Genomic DNA, 25,952 nt, shown 5'->3' with positions numbered 1-25,952 from the left:
GCAGTCGTACAGCAACCTGCCTCCATGTTATAGAGAAGGATCAACCTAAGGCACATCCCCTCTCTCTACAGTGTAATTCTATCAGATGCCTTACCGAATACAAACACTCCCCCATGTGCAGGCAATGCAAAAAAACTCCCCAGTAAAGAATAAAATATCACTTAGCTTCCTGTATACGATCCTTTTTGACAGGGCCCCGTGTCGACCAGGAGTTGACTTTCACAGTATTCTATCCGCAGCGGGAAAAGAATAACCATTCGGATTCCTTGAGGATCTGAGACCAACTCGTCACGGCCGACCTAGAGCTTTTTCAACAGAGCGACCAGCACATGAGAAGGAATACCATTATTTCAGCATTCATTATCAATCATAAATGAATATACATAATGTAATACACAATTACACACATATCCTAAACATATACTATATATATATTTACATATACATATACATATAATCGGATTATCCGGAATCAACGGGTCCCTAGTGACATTAATGTGTTCTGAATGTGTATGACCATGTACTGAATGCCCCAGTTGTGGATCTACCAGGAAACATTATGGTCGACAGAAAACGTAGTATTCGTCGACAGCAGGGAGTAGTAACCAGGTAAAATAACAATCTTGTAACTCCGAGGGGACCAAGGGAAGTATACATAATAAGTACAATAACACTGCCCCACATTTATATACATATAAACATATATACAGGCATAAGGTAGTTAGCGCATGTTAAATTTATACCCAGTAATAACAGATGGTGCCGACAGAGTCACCCACATACTACTGTGTTTCCCACAGCGCCGTAACTACCTATGTGCCAGGTGTGCATGGCACACAGCGCAGTTACACTGAGGGCGCACAGCGAGCGGCATGTAATGAGTCAAATAGACTCATTACATGCCGCATCTGCTGGGTGTCGAGCGCCGCGCTGGAGGGAGAGCAGCGCCGGAGGCAGAGAAGAAGGAGGAGGGAGGGGGACTTGAGCCGCAGCAGCGCTATGTCATTGATAGCAGCGCCGCTGCAGCACTCCCCTCTCCTTCTGTACTGGCTGCCCGGCGCTGCTGTGAATGCTGGGATGCGGTTCCCTCATTCCAGCATTCTCAGCAGCGGCCAGCCAATACGGAAGGAGGGGGGAGTGCTGCAGCGGCGCGGCTACCAATGACATAGTGCTGCTGCGGCTCAAGTCCCCCTCTCTCCTCCTCCTTCTCCCCTGCGGCTGCCCGGGATCTCTGCCAGCACGAGGAGCCTGACTGCCAGCGGGAGAGATGGTAAGTATATCTCTTTCTCTCTTTCTGTCTCTCTCTCTCTCTCTGATGTCTGTCTGCCGCAATGTGTAAAAAGGGGGACTGGCTGCCGCAATGTGTAAAAAGGGGGACTGGCTGCCGCAATGTGTAAAAAGGGGGACTGACTGCCGTAATGTGTAAAAAGGGGGGACGCTGTCTGCTATAATGTGTACAAAAAGGGGGCGCTGTCTGCCGTAATGTGTAATAAGGGGGATGCTGTCTGCCGTAATGTGTAATAAGGGGAACATTGTCTGCCGTAATAAGGGGGACGTTGTCTGCCGTAATGTGTAAAAAAGGGGATGCCGTCTGCCGTAATGTGTAATAAGGGGGACTGTCTGCCGTAATGTGTAAAAAGGCACGTCGTCTGCCGTAATGTGTAAAAGGGTCTCTACCTGGTGTAGTGGCTCTACTGTGCAGCGTAATTTGAACAATGGAGACTACTATGCACCGTAATATAAATTGGCATTATTTTGTGGCCACGCCCCTTCCCCATGAAGCCACGCCCCTATATATATTTTTGCACGCCTGCGGCGCGCACTGCTCCTGTTTTGCGTAGGGGGGCGCCAATGCCGTTTCTTGCACACAGCGCTAAAATACCTAGTTACGGCACTGGTTTCCCATACAGTGTTTACTTATGATAAGTATACAACTACCGACCTGTTGACACTGCAGCTACAGAATCAATTACCAATCGCAGTCGGCGATGCCGACTGTGATCCCCATAAATGACAGAGCACTCACTCCTGTCGACCCATGTCGACTAAAGCTATAGCTGGTATTCGACAGGGAACACACAGATATGTATATGTATATTCATAACTCACAGATTACATGCCCAATTTGTCTAAAATACTGTAGTGCTATATTGTCCACCATATAGCACTAACATCATGCCCCCTCATGCTTTTGGCGGGGACCTGTAGAAAATGGCGCTGTAACCCGAAGTGAGGGCTAAGCCCCGCCCCTTCTCGGCGCGCTTCAGCCTGCTATTAATATAGCATTATGTATTGTATTGGGGGTCCCTACACAGTGTCTACCCACTGTATAGCTCTGTTGTCACCCACTAATAGGTATATTGCCGCCCAGGGTGCTCCCCCCTAGCGCCCTGCACCCTGTACAAACCGTTGGTGTGTGGGAGCAATGGCGCGCAGCGGGACCGCTGCGGTATCTGGCGGGGGAATCGTAAACGGTGCCCAGGCACCTAACATGTACTTATGCCAGCCTTAAAACTTACAGTAACTTGCTGCCCAGGGTGCTCCCCCAGCGCCTTGCACCCTGTGAGTGCCGTTGGTGTGTGGGAGCATGGAACGCAGCGCGACCGCTGCATGTTACCTCCGTTACTGAAGTCTTCTGCCGTCACTGAAGTCTTCTTTTCTTCCAATACTCACCCGGCTTCTTTCTTCTCGCTTCTGTGAGGGGGTGACTGCGTGGCTCCGGGAACAAGCAGCTAGGTGAACCAAGTGATCGAACCCTCTGGAGCTAATGGTGTCCAGTAGCCTAAGAAGCAGAGCCCTTAACTAAGAAGAAGTAGGTCAGACTTCTCTCCCCTCACTCCCACGCTGCAGGGAGCCTGTAGCCAGCAGGTCTCCCTGAAAATAAAAAACCTAACAAAGTCTTTTAGAGAAACTCAGTAGAGCTCCCCTATTGTGTGTCCGGTCACTCCTGGGCACAAAGTCTAACTGAGGTCTGGAGGAGGGGCATAGAGGGAGGAGCCAGTTCACACCCAGTCAAAGTCTTTTTAGTGTGCCCAAGCTCCTGCGGATCCCGTCTATACCCCATGGTCCTTACGGAGTCCCCAGCATCCTCTAGGACGTATGAGAAATTCTATAAGTACATAAATGGTAAGAGGCTAAAAAAGAGAATATGGGACCATTAAAAAGCAAACTGGAATTTCTGATAAGTGACGACAAAGAAAAAGCTGAAATACTGAACAATTTTTTTTCATCAGTGTGTATTAGAGAGGACCAGATTGTGGGATTAGAGTAACAATAACAATAATATTGATAAAGTCCCATTGCTTAATACTTATCTACCTGAGGAAGTAGTCCGTGAACGATTAAAAAAAGATATTAAGACTAATAAATCTCCTGGTCCAGATGGCCTACATCCTAGGGTTCTGATGGAGCTAAATGGTGAAATAGCAATGCCTCTTATTTTCCCTGAGTCACTTAGATCAAGCATGGTACCAAAGGACTGGCGTATAGCGGATGTAGTCCCAATATTTAAAAAGGGTATTAAACTTCATCCTGGTAACTATAGACCAGTTAGTTTGACATCAATAGTGGGGAAACTATTGGAAAGTATACTAAGGGACAGCATACAGGACTACTTGGAGAACTCCCATGCTATTTATAAGAACTAGCATGGTTTTGTTAGAAATAGGTCATGTCAAACTAATTTGATTAGCTTCTATGAGATAGTAAGCGACAATCTCAACTAGGGTAACGCAATAGATGTGGTTTATCTGGATTTTGCAAAAGCTTTTGACACAGTACCCCACAGGAGACTGATTTTCAAATTAAGGGAGCTCGGTATATGAGACACTATTTGTACATGGGTGAGTAATTAGCTTGATAACAGGGAACAGTGCGTGGTGATTAATGGGAGTGGAATACTGCAGGATTCTGTACTGGGGCCACTATTGTTTAATATATTTATTAAAGATTTAGGAGAAGGACTAGAAAGCACAGTGTCAATTTTTGCAGATGATACTAAAATATGTAGACTAATCAAGTCAGATGTGGATGTGGAGTCTCTTCAGAGCGATTTATTTAAACTGGAAGTTTGGGCAACGAAATGGAGTATGAGGTTTAATGTGGAAAAATGTAAAGTTATGCATTGATAAAGCTGATTGTTTACCTTAGAACACAAGCTATTTATTAGTATCGTGAAGCCGTAATGGCCGCTGTCCCTCGTGCACGTGCTACGCACTTTGTACGCTATTTGCGCACAAAGACCTCGCACGTGGTATGCTAGTTACGTACACACGCTGCGCTGTGAGTACGGAATACACACAGCGAGCGTACACACAGATAATAACCTTTTTAAACCTTACACAGAGTATGCTTATACTGTAAATCTTAGTGTTGAGATACTGCAATGATATAATGCTGTTTAACCTTGGTCTGTAAGCTAGCTGTTTGAGCGATTGAGATGCTTCGATTACCCTCAGCAATGTAATAAACACACACTACCTTGCTAAGGTTCCAACACCTTTACTAACAACATTTAGCTAAGTAAAAGGGAAAAGAAAACCGTGAACAGTTCATACACTACAGGCTAACATTAATATCTAACAGAATAACTAAACAAAAATATACACAATAGCGAACGATCGCAAACACAAATACATCGACTAAGAATGAAAGGCTAACATTAAAACGGGTAACAAAGTGGCCACAGAGAAACATACCATACGGGGAACACTCGCAAGCGCAACCGGAATCCAGTCCTCCAATTATCAGAGATAAATGTTGAAGAGAGAGAGTATTGGCCGGTCTGGGGACAGTGACCCTTATATACACAACATACAGTGTACTACAAAGGGCCCTACAATCTTATTGTTCATTGGACACAGGAATGTCTCTCTGCACTGTAACAAAAGGTCATAGGTGGATTTGAACAGGTGGGCTGTGGCTATTACAAACTGCTCAGGTGGGAGGGAATCGCCGGATTCCCGCCGCATGGATAATGAACTGCAAATATGAGAAATGTCCAGAAACTACTAATGGGCATAACTATATGCAGGAGCGATTAATCTTTACCTAACCAACATCGGATTGTTGCTGTTAAAATACTCTTCCGTTAGGTACCAGACACCACTGTTCAACCTTAATCAGACCCTTTGTACCACGTAAAGAGGGATTCCCAAGTCCGTGAACAAGTCACATTAAACAAACTTACAGTTATCATTAAGGGGAACATTACCTATAAAACATACCATTTGGTTTTATTATTTAACGATTGAGTCGCCCGTTAGACGCACACAAACTCTACCGTAAATGCACATACCATGCGCTCGAGCGCACACCCGTAGGGGCGCCGTCACGCAACTGCGAATATGTGCACGCACGCCAGAGAAAGTGCATGTGCAGCGGGCAAGCGCATAAGGTGAATTTATGGCAACGTGTAGCATGATATTTTTCCGACTTTGACAGTCCACCCTTTGGCAGTCACCAATAACTGCCACTTCCTAAAATAGTTAAAAAAGAGAAAAATATATGTCATATGTAAATACATTTCTATGATTGGGTAAGGGAGAAGAGAGGAAGGTGGGAAAAAGGTATGACCTAGTGAGATAGTAGAAGCATGTGTGTATGAATCCATGTTTGAGGGGTCATGTATCATCGTGCCGTACGTGTTTTAAATCAAGCTTCGAGGTATTGCGAAGTATACATTTGAATTCCTTCTTATCCCGTATTACGGGTCTGTGGATGGGCTGTCAAACTTTACCGAGCTCTTTTCGGCTTTTGGTTGCAACAAATGGGGGAGCACATTTAGTTGATGATACATGAATGGGGGGATATGTGAGTGCTGATACCTGTATCTATATTCCCTATCGACTATGTGTGTCATTACCTGAAGGTTGTAGAAATGAAGATAAGAAGCAATTATGGTAAATGCAGTCATAAACTATGTGAGTTTAATATACATTTGCCGATTGAGGTCTTGTCTTGTGTCTTGTCTCGATGTACATGTTGACTGTAGTCTCCTGATGCTTTTGCTATAAATGACGGCAAAAGTTTTTCCATTGTCCAGAAAGTTAGTCACTAAAATATTTGGGCTATCGTAAAATTTAAAGTCACTAGGGAAAATGGGGCTTGTAGCATAGTTCCTCAATGGTCTGTTTAACAGAGGTTGTCAAATTCTTCTTCCAAGCGGATGTCTTTGTACCTTGGAGGAAAACAAAGGAGAAACGGGTGAAAGAAACGGACCGTGGAATCACATTTTCATCACAACATTGTCTCTATCGTTGGGTCATAAATCAAATTAGTTGTTGTTATTACAGTGTCCTCGCTCCTTAAGATCATCACCCTGGTATTGCTTTTACTCTTCGTTAAAACCCGAACGCATCTAAATATCAGGCCAACCAATATGATGACCCCCAGAATACACAAAAGAAATTTCCCTACATCCATAATAATATCTTGGGCCCATTCTCCTAAACCCGAGAACCAATTTCGTGGGTTCAACCATGACACCCAACTGGTCAGCTCATTACCCACAGTAGCGAGTGTGAGATTGTGTTTCCTTCGAAACTCCCATTGTAATTGTAAAATGTCATCCATCTTTTGGTCTATGACCTCGGCTGGGTCCTCCGTGCTGTTTGTAATGTACGTGCAGCACTTTATTCCATATTGAGTTGCTAGGGTAACACAATACCCGCCTGTCACAGCTGTGAGGTAATTGAGAATCATCCTATGCTGAACCAGTTCTGTTTTGTAGGCTTGTAACTCTTTCCCAGTGTACCTGAATGTGTCGTCATACATTTCGGTGATATTGTCTAATAAATTTGCAAGCGCAGATATATATCTATAATTTATCACTCCTCTGGCGGTACGAGTGATATCTAACGCGAGTAGGAATTGAATCCCGGTGGATTCATGGATCAGATCAGAGGCTGAATGCTCTGTCCTCTCTATCAGGTGCCGTTTAACGACGTGCTCGTAATGAGTGTGAGTATAAGGAGCTTGGGCACTGCGGTGAATATCTTTCATTTTGTTATGGGATACAGTCATTACTTCAGGCAGTACTTTTCCAATATAGCACAATCCCTCTGAGTTTGGGGCAAGCCACTTATACGCCTTCCTCCCGCATATGAAATATGCATCATCGGGGAGAACATATGGGACAGAGTATGACATTATCATGTTACAAATTTTCCATGTGAAATCTCCTAACCCTAACTCTCCCATCTGTTTAGTACACGTATCTGTTTGTACGATATGTGCACAGTATCCTGGTGATACTTCTCCAACTCGCATGGTCTTACTTCCTAGAGTGTATCTATACCGGAAAAATCTTCCATGGTCGGCTATCTGGCGTATAAGTTCTGTGTCTATGGGCATTCTGTCGGCTCTGTATGAAAAGGTCATGGTTTGATTACTCCATGACACTTCCCAATTTCCCGGCTTCCGGGGATTGGAAATGTTAAAGCACACTAAGGACCTATCCACATGATATTGGTGGAGCTTCAAACTAGGAGGACTAGAGATATTAAACCTCTTGTCCACCGGCCTCCCACCACTTAGCTCAAGTACCTCTCTTATAGTTAAAGGGAATGGTACTAGTCCTGATTTGCTATGACCTTGAGGTACTTGAGAGCATACCCAACAGTCTGTCTGGTTTAACACTTTACCCACTAGGGAGTGATAGTCACTCAATGGATGCCGGTCCATGTGGACATTAAAACTGGACTGACATTTCTTGATGCACCCATCCTCAACTATATTGTCACAGTGCCTACAGATGCAGTTCTCTTCAGCTAACAATCCTTCACAATTTCTTCTGTTATCAATGCTACCAGATCGTTTTCTGATACTCGCCTTTACTCGGAGATTATGTTGCTCTTGGAAATTTACGCCTCCATCCTGGTCATCAGAACCCATTCCAGATCCTTTCTCGACCTCCATGGTACTCTCACCGAAACAGACTGCTCTGGTCAACATCATGGTCAACAGGAAAATCCGGATCACAGTCTCTTGGGGCAAGTCCATCTTAGAGGAGTAAAAGGAGAAAAATAAGAAGGGGGAAAGGAAATAGGAGGGAGGTGGGAACTGGGGAAAATAACAAATGGGAAAAAGAAATCTGGTTCGACAAGCTTCTGGTCTTATTATTCTCGGCGCTCAGGTGTCGTCTTAATCCTCCCTGAACAGACACTCTAGTGATACAACCTCTACGTCTGTTCTTTATCACGGGACCTCTCTGGGTCAGTGACCTTTTTACAATGAGACGAATGAACCCAAGTCTCTCTCTCGGCAACCTTCAATGCTGTTGTGCTGGTCAATAAGACTTGATATGGTCCTTCCCATCTGTCAATAAGGCAACCTGAGCGTAGAAAATTCCGTATCATTACATAATCCCCAGGTTCAATGTCATGACAATTACAATTGGCAAAGCTTCGGGCCATAACAGTCCTGTTTCAGTCATTACCTTGCTCAATTTATTTTTAATAGTGCTGTTCACTCTTTCCACCTTCGCACTCGCCTGGGGGCGGTACGGAGTGTGCAGCTTACTATTAATTCCCATCAACTTACACATTGTTTGAAAGACTTCACCTGTAAAATGGGTACCCCTATCAATTTCAATGATTCTAGGGATACCGTACCTACACACAAATTCCTGCACAATTTTCTTTGCAGTAAATACAGCGGTATTTGTGGCCGCGGGAAATGCTTCGACCCAATTTGAGAATACATCAATACAGACCAAAACATACTTTAAATTTCTACAAGGTGGTAATTGTATGAAATCAATCTGTATTACCTGGAAAGGGCCATCTGTCGGAGGGAAATGGGATGGCTCTGTCGGTATTGCCTTTCCGATATTCTTCCTCAAGCAGGTGAGACATGTCATTGCTCTTTTACCCGCATGGGAAGAAAATCCTGGGGCGCACCAATAAGCTCTTACTAGCTTACACATTCCTTCTTTGCCTAGATGAGTCAGCCCATGTGCCGCTACCGCTAGACTTGGAAGGTATGCTCTGGGTGCCACTGGTTTACCATGTCCATCTGTCCAGAGTCCTGAGGACTCCTGGCCATATCCTTTTGACCTCCAAACTGCCCTTTCCTGCGGGGAACACAAATTTTGCATTTCACACAATTTCTGTGTGTTTACAGTATTAAATACCATCAGTCGTGTACTATCTGTTTGTATGGGGTTACTAGCTGCTGATTTAGCAGCTTCGTCTGCTCGGCTGTTACCAAGTGATACCGGGTCTTGGCTATATGTGTGAGCTTTACACTTGATAACAGCCACTCTGTCGGGTTCCTGTATCGCTGTTAGAAGTCTTTTGATGTGGGCTGCATGCGCTACGGGTGTGCCAGCTGCCGTCCTGAAATTTCTGAGGCGCCATAGGGCTCCGAAATCATGGACTACTCCGAAGGCGTACCTAGAATCTGTGTAAATATTGGCTGACTTGCCCTTAGCCAATTCACATGCTCTGGTTAGGGCAACCAGTTCAGCAACTTGTGCTGAATGTGGTGGGCCTAGCGGTTCTGCTTCTATGGTACCTTGGTCATCTACGACTGCGTATCCAGTACACAAGTCTCCCGAGTCCGTCTGTCTGTGACAACTACCGTCAGTGTAGAAAGTAAAATCTACATCTTCCAGTGGGTTGTCACTGATGTCAGGCCTTGCCGTGAAATTTTGGGTCAAATATTCCATACAATCATGCGTGTCATCCCCTGTATTAAATCCTCCTTCACCATCACTCTCATCCTCCACCCTTTGTGCCTGTCCAGGCACACCTGGGAGATACGTTGCAGGATTTAATGTGCTGCATCTCCTTATGGTGATGTTTACGGGGGCCATCAATGCCAATTCCCATCTTGTAAACCGCGCTGATGAGACGTGTCTGGTTTGGGCCGAATTCAGTAAGGCTGACACTGCATGTGGTATATGAATTGTGAGGTTGTGTCCTAGCACTACATCTTCGCTCTTTGTGACTAGCAATGCTATTGCTGCAACACTTTGCAAGCATGTGGGGAGGGATCGCGCTACCGTATCTAGCTGAGCGCTATAGTAGGCTACCGGCCTGCTGGCATCACCATGCTTCTGGGTTAAGACACCTGCTGCGCACCCAGCACTCTCTGTTCCGTACAGCTCAAAGGGTTTCCCATAGTCAGGCATACCTAATGCCGGTGCCTGCGTTAGGCACTGTTTAAGTCTCTCAAATGCCATCTCAGATTCGTCTGTGTGCGAAATCCGATCAGGTTTGTTTGAGGAGACCATCTCCTGCAAAGGTAGGGCCAGTATGGAAAAACCTGGGATCCAGTTACGGCAATACCCACACATTCCTAAAAACGTTCTAATCTGTTGCTGGGTTTGTGGCAGGGTCATGTCACGAATTGCTTGAATTCTATCAGCGGTAAGGTGTCTCAGTCCTTGTGTTAGACAGTGTCCCAAATACTTCACACGGGTCTGGCATAATTGTAACTTGTCCTTGGAAACCTTGTGTCCTGTGTCTGAAAGATGAAACAGGAGTTGTTTCGTATCTCTCAGGGACGCTTCCAGTGAATCTGAACACAGCAGTAAATCATCCACATACTGTATTAATATTGATCCACTCTCTGGTTGGAAAGACTGTAAACAATCATGCAGGGCCTGTGAGAAAATACTTGGACTGTCTATGAAACCTTGTAGTAATCGAGTCCAAGTGTACTGAACTCCTCTGTATGTGAATGCGAATAAGTATTGACTGTCAGGGTGCAGAGGTACCGAGAAGAAAGCGGAGCAGAGGTCAATCACAGTGAAAAATTTGGCAGTGGGAGGGATTTGCATAAGGATGACAGCTGGATTTGGTACTACGGGGAATTGACTCTCAACTATTTTGTTGATCCCTCTTAGATCCTGCACTAATCTGTAACCCCTCCCCCCACTCTTTTTAACAGGGAAGATGGGACTATTGGCAGTGCTGGACGTTCTTACCAGAATGCCCTGTTGTAGCAAGCGCTCTATTACAGGGTAAACTCCTAACTCCACCTCTGGCTTCAGAGGGTATTGTGGGATTTTTGGAGCTATCCTACCATCTTTTACTTGCACAACTACTGGGGCTACGTTTGCCATCAATCCAGTGTCTTGTCCATCCTTGGTCCAAAGTGATTCCGGTATCTGGGAAATCATTTCCTCTACCTTGGACGGACACCTATTTACAACAACAGTGTGTGACATTAATCTTGTTGGGGAGTCTAGCATATCCTGCGCTTCCTGAGCGTGGTTTTCGGGTATGTCCAAGAACACACCTTCAGGAGTACAGTATATGACGCATCCCATTTTGCACAGTAAATCTCTCCCTAGGAGATTAGTCGGAGCCGATGCAGCCAGCAGAAAAGAATGCTTGGTATGCAAAGGCCCTATCGTAATCTCTGCTGGTTTGCTTAAAGGGTATTGTCGCACTACTCCTGTTACTCCCATGGCTGGAATTGTTTTACCAGTGGTTCTCATGCCCACGGTCGAATTTATCACTGACTTGGCCGCCCCCGTATCTACAAGGAAATTTAGAGATTTACCAGCTACATCAATTGTGACCTCAGGTTCATTTCCAAGGCTCGCAATTAATTTCACTGGCTGCAGACTACAGGTGTGGCCCCACCCCTATGGTGCGTGGTGAACTCCCTGCATTGCGCTGGCAGCTATTACCTGTGAAGGAGGTAAATGGGAATTATCAGAGACTTGCCAGTCTCTTCTTGGGGGATACCTTCTTGTTTCCCCTGCGTGTGGCTCATAACTCCGTCTCTGCGGTCCTTGATCCCAATCTCGTATGTCATGTCGTTGTCTAGGGTTTTTATATGCATTGTGTTTATTACTGGTGCAGTTACGTGCAAAATGACCTTCCCTATTACAATTGTAACATTTTACCGTATGTGGCTTACCACCAGGGGTCTGAGATTTAGACTGAGGCGGCCTTGTTGTAAGGGCTTGGATACTTATAGCCATCAGTCTATCACTCTGTGACTCCCTGCGTCTTGTGATGTTCCTGTCGTGCCCAACAGCAGTCTCTCTTAAGGCGGCCACCGACATACCTCTCCAGTTAGGTTGAGTGGTTTGCACCCTATTCCTTAATACCTCCTTTAAACCGTCCATCAAGACGGACACCGCTACCTCTCTATGGTGTACATTTGCCTCAATTTCCACGATCCCAGTATATTTAGCCATTTCCTCCAGTGCCCGGTGGAAATATTCAGAGGCAGTTTCTCCTTCCATTTGTTTGATGGAGAAAATTTTGTTCCATTTTACCACCGCTGGGAAGTATATTCCTAGCTGCAGATTTATCCTGGTTACATTATCTTGATTATACTCATCTGTAAGGGGTACTTCTTCATCTAATTTACAGTCAGCTATAAATTTCACAAGGTCAATACTAGAGGGCAGACATGCCCTCAGTAGTGTCCGCCAATCTTTGTTGTTGGGTTCTGTGGAGTTACCCAGGTCCTTAATGAACCTCTGACATGCAGCTAAATCTTTTCTGGGATCAGGAATTCAGACAAAATTGTTCTTAATTCTGCTCGGGACCAGGGACAATGCATTGCAATATTCCTGATGGGTGTGACCCCATTTGTGTCGGTCTTCCCATTGGGGACCGCTATCACTCTAACAGGATTAATATTAATTACTTCACTCTGGGTTGATTCTACAGTGGGTGGTGCAACAGTTTCAGCATATTGTACAGTGCCGTACTTACCTCTAGATACAACCTCACCTGTCCCTGAACTATGTGCCTTTGTTACCACTCTTACTGGTTGGGCGATGCCCACTGAAGTATCGTTTATGGTGGCCGCTAGAGAGAGAGCTGAAATCGTAGTGGGCTCATCTTCCTGGTCGTATTCCTGGGGGAAGTTTAAAATGGGATACAACTTGCATGGGTTAGCGTAAGTATCAACATTTGCATTAACTTTCATTTTATTCTTATCATTACTATATTGGTTAAGTGCACCCTTATCGTACACCCGCATGTCATTCTCTGCAGCCACTTTGTCCCCTACTATATACGGTGGTGGTGCCGTTGCTATCAGACTCCTACCAGGATTTGAATTTGCTTTCTGAGCTAATTCCTGTTGTATTTCACTTCCCTGTTGCCATACCTGTAAACAATCATAATGTCTAATCCTCTGCTTTGCAGATTTTATTTGGCCTATCCTTTTTCTTAGATTCTGCAATACCTCAGGGTTCAAACTGCCTACCCGGGGAAACTGCTCCCCATTATCCTCTGTCATTCGTTCCCATTCTTTGCAAAATACCTGTGTGTGTGATCCGCATTTTTCACACATTATATACCGTGCTGACCCTTTGGGCCAACAACTACCAACGTGAACCCTTGTTGGACGTCCCTTCTTTGAACAACTGGCCCCCATTGTTTGCAGAGATTGCTGTCTCAGCAAATTCTTACAAAACAAACCAAGTTGCCCGCGGTAAGGCGACGGTGAAAGTTCAACTAATGCCTTCACTCACTTTACGCCCCAATTGGCCAGTACGAGTTCCAGCAATGTGCCCACCACTGGACGTACCCAATCCGTGGGATCTTTTTGTAACCTCTATTTACTGGGGCGTGTGGGAGTATGCTACCCTCCCCAGTAAGTATTGGTTGTTGGAGATTTCCTGAGTGAACAGCGAAACTCCCTTAAAATAACAAAAACCTACACAAATCACGTTAGAATGTACAAATAGCGTTTATGATCCCACAGTAAATTTTAATGGGTATCAAGGTAACAAACTTATGCACACAATTACGTGCGGTCCAGTCGCACTGCGCATAAGTAACTTAATATTTATACGCTGTACGACCAACGGAATCAGTTGTTTAGGCTGCGAAACCTTCAGCCGGAGCTCAATTTATATGGGTAATACGCAAAACCCCCCGGGCTGCGCTTAAACCTTCGCAGTCCTTTTGTCTGCGGATACTACTTGCTCCTTTTACCTTGTATAATGTTAACGCGGGCAAGCCAGTCCCACGCCACCAAGTGTCCACTCACCTGATGTGGTCTCCGACGAGATCCCGATTTGTGGGTTCACAAAAAATAATACCTTTATTTCCACACTCACTCCTACTCACTCATATACACTGATCTTTCTGTACAGAAATTCCTTTCATACAGGCAGTAGTTCAATCCCTGAGTATTGCAATAGAAAAAGGTTCTCTTTTAACTAAGCTTTTTGGAAACTGAACAAACCTGTGCTATTATCAGGTGGCTATACTATACCGCCCCCACTAAAACAATGTTATCGTGTAATTGAGTCTCGGTGGGCGTATCCGTACGCTCCGTTGCGTAAACACGCCACGTGCGTATGCCTTTGTGTTGCGTACGTAATCTCGCACGTTGCCCGAGACACGTATGCACAAAGTCCAGATATGCCCACAGCAACGCAACTAACACGCTTCTATAAATGTAAACGATGTTCAACTGTAATCGCTTACCGTACACCACACAGTATTTGCTATGCTGTGTGCGTGTCCTTTACAATTATTCCCTTAAAAATTATCCTTTATAATCTCAACTAAATAGCACCAGATTTCCTCAGCACGTGTCTAATAATCGATTCTAATGGCAACAAGAGAGTGAGTCGCAACAATGTATATGTGTGCGTGCGTGTGTGTGTGCGTACGCAAAACAGAAATAAACAGTTTTAAAAGATAATAGCGTTTTGTTCTTACCTTCCTACCTTCCGGTTTCGGATTCCACCCCAGCACTCCTACAGCGTAGCGTAACAGACGCTTATCTAGTCAGCACTACTGTATCCCTCACCACCAATACGGATACGAAGGGATACTGCGTTCCCGCCCTTTGCTGACAGATAAAGTCTGTGCTCGCTAGTGGCGGATATGTGGAGGACGGACGAGCCCTCAATTGATAAAGCTGATTGTTTACCTTAGAACACAAGCTATTTATTAGTATCGTGAAGCCATAATGGCCGCTGTCCCTCGTGCACGTGCTACGCACTTTGTACGCTATTTGCGCACAAAGACCTCGCACGTGGTACGCTAGTTACGTACACACGCTGCGCTGTGAGTACGGAATACACACAGCGAGCGTACACACAGATAATAACCTTTTTAAACCTTACACAGAGTATGCTTATACTGTAAATCTTAGTGTTGAGATACTGCAATGATATAATGCTGTTTAACCTTGGTCTGTAAGCTAGCTGTTTGAGCGATTGAGATGCTCCGATTACCCTCAGCAATGTAATAAACACACACTACCTTGTTAAGGTTCCAACACCTTTACTAACAACATTTAGCTAAGTAAAAGGGAAAAGAAAACAGTGAACAGTTCATACACTACAGGCTAACATTAATATCTAACAGAATAACTAAACAAAAATATACACAATAGCGAACGATCGCAAACACAAATACATCGACTAAGAATGAATGGCTAACATTAAAACGGGTAACAAAGTGGCCACAGAGAAACATACCATACGGGGAACACTCGCAAGCGCAACCGGAATCCAGTCCTCCAATTATCAGAGATAAATGTTGAAGAGAGAGAGTACTGGCCGGTCTGGGGACAGTGACCCTTATATACACAACATACAGTGTACTACAAAGGGCCCTACAATCTTATTGTTCATTGGACACAGGAATGTCTCTCTGCACTGTAACAAAAGGTCATAGGTGGATTTGAACAGGTGGGCTGTGGCTATTACAAACTGCTCAGGTGGGAGGGAATCGCCGGATTCCCGCCGCATGGATAATGAACTGCAAATATGAGAAATGTCCAGAAACTACTAATGGGCATAACTATATGCAGGAGCGTTTAATCTTTACCTAACCAACATCGGATTGTTGCTGTTAAAATACTCTTCCGTTAGGTACCAGACACCACTGTTCAACCTTAATCAGACCCTTTGTACCACGTAAAGAGGGATTCCCAAGTCCGTGAACAAGTCACATTAAACAAACTTACAGTTATCATTAAGGGGAACATTACCTATAAAACATACCATTTGGTTTTATTATTTAACGATTGAGTCGCCCGCTAGACGCACACAAACTCTACCGTAAATGCACATACCATGCGCTCGAGCGCACGCCCGTAGGGGCGCCGTCACGCAACTGTGAATATGTGCACGCACGCCAGAGAAAGTGCATGTGCAGCGGGCAAGCACATAAGGTGAATTTATGGCAACGTGTAGCATGATATTTTTCCGACTTTGACAGCATTTTGGGACTAAGAATAAACATGCAAACTACCAATTAAATGGGGGGAAAAATAGGGGAAACTGTATTAGAAAAGGATTTGGGGGTGTTCATTGATAGACTTAGCGGCAACACACAATGTCAAAGTACAGCAACAAAGGCAAATAAGGTGTTAGCATGTATTAAAAGGGGAATTGAGACAAGGGATGAGAGCGTAATCCTGCCACTGTACAAATCATTGGTACGGCCTATCTTGAGTATAGTGTACAGTTCAGGGCACCACACTATAAAAGTGACACGTTAGAACTTGAAAAGGTTCAGAGGCGAGCTACCAAACTGATAAAGGGGTTGGAGACACTGAACTATGAGAAGAGGCTTTCTATGTTAGATATGTTTACACTAGAAATGAGAAGACTAAGAAAAGATATGATTACATTTTCAAATATATAAAGGGGAAATATGTGGAGCTATCATGTGAGTTGTTTACTAAGAGACCTCTACACAAAACGTGCCGACACCCGCTAAGGCTTGAGGAGAGGAAATTTCGGACTCAGCGCAGGAAGGGGTTCATCACTGTAAGGGCAATACGAATATGCAATTCACTGCCAGAGACGGTTGAAATGGCAGTCTCAGTCAATGCATTTAAAATCGGGTTACACAAATTTCTAATGGAAAAAGATATACGAGGCTATAACCTAAATATAATAGGGAAGGCAGTACAATACAGGTTGAACTCGATGGACTACTAGGATTTTTTCAACCTCACTGACTATGGGGGTAATTCAGAGTGGATCGCAGCAAATTTGTTAGCAGCTGGGCAAGACCATGGCCCTCATTCCGAGTCGTTCGCTCGTTCTTTTTTTTCGCATCGCAGTGAAAATCAGCTTAGAGCGCATGCGCAATGTTCGCACTGCGACTGCGCTAAGTAATTCTGCTATGAAGAAAGGATTTTTACTCACGGCTTTTTGTTCGCACCGGCGAACGTAGTGTGATTGACAGGAAATGGGTGTTACTGGGCGGAAACACGGCGTTTTATGGGCGTGTGGCTGAAAACGCTACCGTTTCCGGAAAAAACTCAGGAGTGGCCGGAGAAACGGGGGAGTGTCTGGGCGAACGCTGGGAGTGTTTGTGACGTCAAACCAGGAACGACAAGCACTGAACTGATCGCACAGGCAGAGTAAGTCTGGAGCTACTCTAAAACTGCTAAGTTTTTTTTGTTCGCAATATTGCGTAAACTTCGTTCGCACTTTTAAGATGCTAAGATACACTCCCAGTAGGCGTAGACTAAGCGTGTGTAACTCTGCTAAATTCGCCTTGCGACCGATCAACTCGGAATGAGGGCCCATGTGCACTGCAGGGAGGGCAGATATAACATGTGCAGAGAGAGTTAGATTTGGGTGGGTTATATTGTTTCTGTGCAGAGTAAATACTGCCTGCTTTATTTTTACACTGCAATTTAGATTTCAAATCTAACTATCTCTACATATGTTATATCTGCCCCCCCCCCCCTCTCTCCCCCTGCAGTGCACATGGTTTTGCCCAACTGGTAACAAATTTGCTGCTACGATCGATCAGGTCTGAATTAGGCCCTATGTTACTATGTGTATTTATTCATAACAAGGTAGCCTATTGAGTTGCTAGGAGTTATAGGCATTACTGAGACAGGAGGTGATATATAGTTAATATGCCGGCAGTCACCATCCTGATGGTCAGAATGCCGACAGCAGCATTCCAGTCGGTAAGTACTGGGGATAGGGTTAGGAACATAGAAACACAGAAGTTTGGCAGATAAGAACCACTTGGCCCATGTAGTCTGGACACACCTTCATTGTCCGGACTGCGACCCCTCAGTGCCGCCGACATGTCCTCCCAATGCCGCCGACACGCCCTGCGATCGCCTCTGCCTGTCAATCAGGCAGAGGTGATAGCGCCAGTGAGATGCCTTCGTATCTCACATGTGCGCACGCGCAGTGTGGCTGCTGATCGTGCGCAGACAGCACATGACTTCAGACTGCGAACACTGCTGCTGTAGCGTTCCAGACTGAATTAGGCCCATTATTACAAGGCACACACCGGCCACCTGCTGACTCTAAGAAGGATGGGGCTTGCTCACTTTTTAGGGAATCCCCTAGAGCTCCAGCCCCATGTTCAACATGCTGAACCTGGTATACAGGAGGACCTGGATGCTTATTATATATATATGCATGGCACGGTTATTCTTTGGAAGGGGGCTACAAGGTTGTTGGGTTTTTTTATGATTTGGCACTAATTGAGATAATGACGACATGCTAATAATAAATTATAATTTTAAAACATCAGCATGCATAGCGAGCCTAGTTCCATGATTTTATGAGCATTTAACGAACCATGTTTTACGCACACACTTACATATTGACCTTAGTGCTGAAGCCAAATTCATTTTCGTGTATACACTATGTCAATTGGTTTAAGAAACATTTCAGAGCTGAGTTTAATACGTACTTACCCTGCATCATTAAAACAATGTAGACATCATAAATATGACATCCAAATTTGGTAATCTAGGACTAAGCAAGAATTGACACAGTGCTCTGGGGAGAGTCCAGGAATATTTCCTAGCAAACGCTAACCTGTGTCTGTGTCCAGCCAAGTCTTGCTGCTTTGTGCTATAAAACTAACTGCCCAGAGTAACGCAGCTTTCTGGATACCATATGGGAAGTTATAACAAATGGAAATTCTCAATCACTTTTATTTCACAGTATAAAATAATAGCCACTGTCCCCATACAACTTACATGTCCGCATGGAACTGATAATGGAACCAGCAGCAGCAGTCATTGGGGTAAATTTAGGGGGTAATTAAGACCTGATCGTAGCAGCAAATTTGTTAGCAGTTGGGCAAAACCATGGGGGTCATCCTGAGTTGTTTGCTCGCTAGCTACTTTTTGCAGTCGTGCAAACGCATAGTCGTAGCCCACAGGGGAGTGTATTTTCGCTTTGCAAGTGTGCGAACGCGTGTGCAGCCGAGCGGGACAAAAAAGTTTTTGCAGTTTCTGAGTAGCTCTGGACTTACTCAGCCCTTGCGATCACTTCAGTCTTTTTGGTCCCAGAATTGACGTCAGACACCCGCACTGCAAACGCCTGGACACACCTGCGTTTTTCCAAACACACCCAGAAAACGGTCAGTTGACACCCACAAACGCCCTCTTCCTGTCAATCTCATTGCGATCGGCTGTGCGAATGGATTCTTCATTAAATCCATCGCCCAGCTACGATCCGCTTTGTACCCGTATGAAACGCATGCGCATTGCAGTACATACGTATGCGCAGTAGTGACCTGATCGCTGTGAAAAATGGCAGCTAGCGATTAACTCGGAATAACCCCCCATGTGCACTGCAGGGGAGGCAGATATAACATTTGCAGAGAGAGTTAGATTTGGATGGGTTATTTTGTTTCTGTGCAGGGTAAATACTGGCTGCTTTATTTTTACACTGCAATTTAGATTTCAGTTTGAACACACCCCACCCAAATCTAACTCTCTCTGCACATGTTATATCTGTCCCACCTGCAGTGCACATAAGGGGTAATTCTGACCTGATCGCACGCTGTCGTTCATCGCAGCAATCAGGTCAGAAGTGCGCATGCCAGACAGCCGACGGCTATTCGTAGCCCAGCGATCGCCTCTGCCTTATTGACAGGCAGAGGCGGTGGCTGGGCGGGAGGGGGTGGCACGGCGGCGTTTAGCCACTGTTTTGTGGGCACGGTCTGGCCAATGCAGGCGTGGTCGGAGCATGCAGGGGACGGGCCGCAGCGGCTGCATGACGTCACATGCAGCCGCTGCAACCATCACAACGACGAGTAACTCCCGGCCAGTACGCAGGAGCTGCGCTGGCTGGGAGCTACTCTTTAAGTACAAAAGCATTGCCACTGTGCGATGCTTTTGTACTTGTGCGGTGGGGCAGGGCCTGAAATGCGGGGCGGACTAGCCCTGTGCTGGGCGTCCCCCCGCATGTCAGTGTGGATGATCGTAGCTGTGCTAAATTTAACACAGCTACGATCAGGTCTGAATCACCCCCTTGGTTTTGCCCAACTGCTAACAAATTTGCTGCTACGATCAGGTCTGAATTACCCCCTAGTGCGGTGAGAGTTTTTTAGAAATGGTGATGTTGCCCATAGCAACCAATCAGATTCTATCTATTATCTTTTAGAAGCAGCTAGATAAATGTTAAGTAGAATCTGATTGGTTGCCATGAGCAACATCACCAGTTCAACATCACCAGTTCTAAATAACTCCCACCTTAGTAATTACAGCTGTAAGACTATTGATAATTAGAGATGAGCGGGTTCGGTTTCTCTGAAACCGAACCCGCACGAACTTCATGTTTTTTTTACGGGTCCGAGCAGACTCGGATCCTCCCGCCTTGCTCGGTTAACCCGAGCGCGCCCGAACGTCATCATGACGCTGTCGGATTCTCGCGAGACTCGGATTCTATATAAGGAGCCGCGCGTCGCCGCCATTTTCACACGTGCATTGAGATTGATAGGGAGAGGACGTGGCTGGCGTCCTCTCCATTAGAAATTAGATTAGAAGAGAGAGAGAGATTGTGCAGAGTCAGACAGAGTTTACCACAGTGACCAGTGCAGTTGTTGTTAGTTAACTTTTATTTATTTTAATATAATATATCCGTTCTCTGCTATATCCGTTCTCTGCCTGAAAAAAAACGATACACAGCAGCAGCCAGTCACACAGTGTGACTCAGTCTGTGTGCACTCAGCTCAGCCCAGTGTGCTGCACATCAATGTATAAAAGGCAAAGCTTATAATAATTGTGGGGGAGACTGGGGAGCACTGCAGGTTGTTATAGCAGGAGCCCCCAGGAGTACATAATATTATATTAATTTAAAATTAAACAGTGCACACTTTTGCTGCAGGAGTGCCACTGCCAGTGTGACTAGTGGTGACCAGTGCCTGACCACCAGTATAGTAGTATATTGTTGTATGTATTGTATACTATCTCTTTATCAACCAGTCTATATTAGCAGCAGACACAGTACAGTGCGGTAGTTCACGGCTGTGGCTACCTCTGTGTCGGCAGTCGGAACTCGGCAGGCAGTCCGTCCATCCATAATTGTATTACAATATATACCACCTAACCGTGGTATTTTTTTTTCTTTCTTTATACCGTCGTCATAGTGTCATACTAGTTGTTACGAGTATACTACTATCTCTTTATCAACCAGTGTACAGTGCGGTAGTTCACGGCTGTGGCTACCTCTGTGTCGGCAGTCGGCAGGCAGTCCGTCCATCCATAATTGTATTATTATTATAATATATACCACCTAACCGTGGTTTTTTTTTCATTCTTTATACCGTCATAGTGTCATACTAGTTGTTACGAGTATACTACTATCTCTTTATCAACCAGTGTACAGTGCGGTAGTTCACGGCTGTGGCTACCTCTGTGTCGGCAGTCGGCAGGCAGTCCGTCCATCCATAATTGTATTATTATTATAATATATACCACCTAACCGTGGTATTTTTTTTTCTTTCTTTATACCGTCGTCATAGTGTCATACTAGTTGTTACGAGTATACTACTATCTCTTTATCAACCAGTGTACAGTGCGGTAGTTCACGGCTGTGGCTACCTCTGTGTCGGCAGTCGGCAGGCAGTCCGTCCATCCATAATTGTATTATTATTATAATATATACCACCTAACCGTGGTTTTTTTTTCATTCTTTATACCGTCGTCATAGTGTCATACTAGTTGTTACGAGTATACTACTATCTCTTTATCAACCAGTGTACAGTGCGGTAGTTCACGGCTGTGGCTACCTCTGTGTCGGCAGTCGGCAGGCAGTCCGTCCATCCATAATTGTATTATTATTATAATATATACCACCTAACCGTGGTTTTTTTTTCATTCTTTATACCGTCGTCATAGTGTCATACTAGTTGTTACGAGTATACTACTATCTCTTTATCAACCAGTGTACAGTGCGGTAGTTCACGGCTGTGGCTACCTCTGTGTCGGCAGTCGGCAGGCAGTCCGTCCATCCATAATTGTATTATTATTATAATATATACCACCTAACCGTGGTTTTTTTTTCATTCTTTATACCGTCGTCATAGTGTCATACTAGTTGTTACGAGTATACTACTATCTCTTTATCAACCAGTGTACAGTGCGGTAGTTCACGGCTGTGGCTACCTCTGTGTCGGAACTCGTCAGGCAGTCCGTCCATCCATAATTGTATTATATACCACCTAACCGTGGTTTTTTTATACCACCTAACCGTGGCAGTCCGTCCATAATTGTATACTAGTATCCAATCCATCCATCTCCATTGTTTACCTGAGGTGCCTTTTAGTTCTGCCTATAAAATATGGAGAACAAAAAAGTTGAGGTTCCAAAATTAGGGAAAGATCAAGATCCACTTCCACCTCGTGCTGAAGCTGCTGCCACTAGTCATGGCCGAGACGATGAAATGCCAGCAACGTCGTCTGCCAAGGCCGATGCCCAATGTCATAGTACAGAGCATGTCAAATCCAAAACACCAAATATCAGAAAAAAAAGGACTCCAAAACCTAAAATAAAATTGTCGGAGGAGAAGCGTAAACTTGCCAATATGCCATTTACCACACGGAGTGGCAAGGAACGGCTGAGGCCCTGGCCTATGTTCATGGCTAGTGGTTCAGCTTCACATGAGGATGGAAGCACTCAGCCTCTCGCTAGAAAAATGAAAAGACTCAAGCTGGCAAAAGCAGCACAGCAAAGAACTGTGCATTCTTCGAAATCCCAAATCCGAATTCCGAGCCCACCCGCTGGCGGTGATGCAGGGCAGTCTGGAGCGACTGCTGATGCTGACATCTGGTCCGGACTGAAGGACCTGACAACCATTACGGACATGTCGTCTACTGTCACTGCATATGATTCTCTCACCATTGATAGAATGGTGGAGGATTATATGAGTGACCGCATCCAAGTAGGCACGTCACACAGTCCGTACTTATACTGGCAGGAAAAAGAGGCAATTTGGAGGCCCTTGCACAAACTGGCTTTATTCTACCTAAGTTGCCCTCCCACAAGTGTGTACTCCGAAAGAGTGTTTAGTGCCGCCGCTCACCTTGTCAGCAATCGGCGTACGAGGTTACATCCAGAAAATGTGGAGAAGATGATGTTCATTAAAATGAATTATAATCAATTCCTCCGCGGAGACATTGACCAGCAGCAATTGCCTCCACAAAGTACACAGGGAGCTGACATGGTGGATTCCAGTGGGGACGAATTGATAATCTGTGAGGAGGGGGATGTACACGGTGATATATCGGAGGATGATGATGAGGTGGACATCTTGCCTCTGTAGAGCCAGTTTGTGCAAGGAGAGATTAATTGCTTCTTTTTTGGTGGGGGTCCAAACCAACCCGTCATTTCAGTCACAGTCGTGTGGCAGACCCTGTCACTGAAATGATGGGTTGGTTAAAGTGTGCATGTCCTGTTTTGTTTATACAACATAAGGGTGGGTGGGAAGGGCCCAAGGACAATTCCATCTTGCACCTCTTTTTTCTTTTATTTTTCTTTGCGTCATGTGCTGTTTGGGGAGGGTTTTTTGGAAGGGACATCCTGCGTGACACTGCAGTGCCACTCCTAGATGGGCCAGGTGTTTGTGTCGGCCACTAGGGTCGCTAATCTTACTCACACAGCTACCTCATTGCGCCTCTTTTTTTCTTTGCGTCATGTGCTGTTTGGGGAGGGTTTTTTGGAAGGGACATCCTGCGTGACACTGCAGTGCCACTCCTAGATGGGCCCGGTGTTTGTGTCGGCCACTAGGGTCGCTTATCTTTCTCACACAGTCAGCTACCTCATTGCGCCTCTTTTTTTCTTTGCGTCATGTGCTGTTTGGGGAGGGTTTTTTGGAAGGGACATCCTGCGTGACACTGCAGTGCCACTCCTAGATGGGCCAGGTGTTTGTGTCGGCCACTAGGGTCGCTAATCTTACTCACACAGCTACCTCATTGCGCCTCTTTTTTTCTTTGCGTCATGTGCTGTTTGGGGAGGGTTTTTTGGAAGGGACATCCTGCGTGACACTGCAGTGCCACTCCTAGATGGGCCCGGTGTTTGTGTCGGCCACTAGGGTCGCTTATCTTTCTCACACAGTCAGCTACCTCATTGCGCCTCTTTTTTTCTTTGCGTCATGTGCTGTTTGGGGAGGGTTTTTTGGAAGGGACATCCTGCGTGACACTGCAGTGCCACTCCTAGATGGGCCAGGTGTTTGTGTCGGCCACTAGGGTCGCTAATCTTACTCACACAGCTACCTCATTGCGCCTCTTTTTTTCTTTGCGTCATGTGCTGTTTGGGGAGGGTTTTTTGGAAGGGACATCCTGCGTGACACTGCAGTGCCACTCCTAGATGGGCCCGGTGTTTGTGTCGGCCACTAGGGTCGCTAATCTTACTCACACAGCTACCTCATTGCGCCTCTTTTTTTCTTTGCGTCATGTGCTGTTTGGGGAGGGTTTTTTGGAAGGGACATCCTGCGTGACACTGCAGTGCCACTCCTAGATGGGCCCGGTGTTTGTGTCGGCCACTAGGGTCGCTGAGCTTAGTCATCCAGCGACCTCGGTGCAAATTTTAGGACTAAAAATAATATTGTGAGGTGTAAGGTGTTCAGAATAGACTGAAAATGAGTGTTAATTATGGTTATTGAGGTTAATAATACTATGGGATCAAAATGACCCCCAAATTCAATGTTTTAAGATGTTTTTTAGGGTTTTTTGAAAAAACCACCCGAATCCAAAACACACCCGAATCCGACAAAAAAAATTCGGTGAGGTTTTGCCAAAACGCGGTCGAACCCAAAACACGGCCGCGGAACCGAACCCAAAACCAAAACACAAAACCCGAAAAATTTCAGGCGCTCATCTCTATTGATAATAAAACTGCTTATCACAACCTTTTATAGTTCTTTCATTTCTTTGTTTATAATATGTTCTGTCAAAGAACACTTATACCGGGCGCTAATACAATATATTAAAAAATCATATGATTAACTAATAAATAGATAATATTAATTCAAATAAGCTGCAGGAGAGTTTTTGACTTGGGGTTAGCAAGTCAATATGTATGCACTGGAGTTCCCAAGTGCAATATACCACAAAACTCTAACTAATACCCTCTTGCGCTGTACTAGATATATGATATGGCTGAAAAAATTCAATACATCAGATCCTATATCTTATGAGTATAGTAAAAATGTATTCATACATAATAAATTATGTATAAATTATTATAATATGTTCTGTGCATGAATGTATTTATTGTGGGGATCTAGTCAATAGGTCGACAATGACAATGTATACATGCATAAAGTCAAAAGCTTAGTAGCTCTTCAAACACACCCATGAGGTGGCTGTCTAGTGTCATTTTTGTTTTGGGGATTTCGCTAGTGGTCTTGAGGACCTCCTGGGACCCCAACCCCCTAGTATGTCTTTTGGGATCCAATCTTACCACTCTGTGAAGTTTTATTTTAAATCCATCCAGTGGAAGACTAGAACAGGCTCCCTGGATCACAATTAGGGTTGCCACCTCATCCCTTTAATTCTGGACACATTAATTACACAGGTTCTGTGGCTGGCTGACTTCAAGACTCCATTTCACCTGGTTTTAATCAGCCACAGAACCTATGTAATTAATGTGTCCAGAATTAAAGGGATGAGGTGGCAACCCTAGTCACAGTTCTTCCCGGCGCATTCCGCCGTGAGGTCCAACTGGGATCCTAAAATCTGACCGGATCCAACTGGACCACCTCACGTTGTTTTCATCCCAATCGG

The sequence above is a fragment of the Pseudophryne corroboree genome, chromosome 2, assembly GCF_028390025.1.
Source record: "Pseudophryne corroboree isolate aPseCor3 chromosome 2, aPseCor3.hap2, whole genome shotgun sequence".
Classification (NCBI taxonomy): Eukaryota; Metazoa; Chordata; class Amphibia; order Anura; family Myobatrachidae; genus Pseudophryne; species Pseudophryne corroboree.
Note: the sequence above shows the minus strand (reverse complement) of the source record.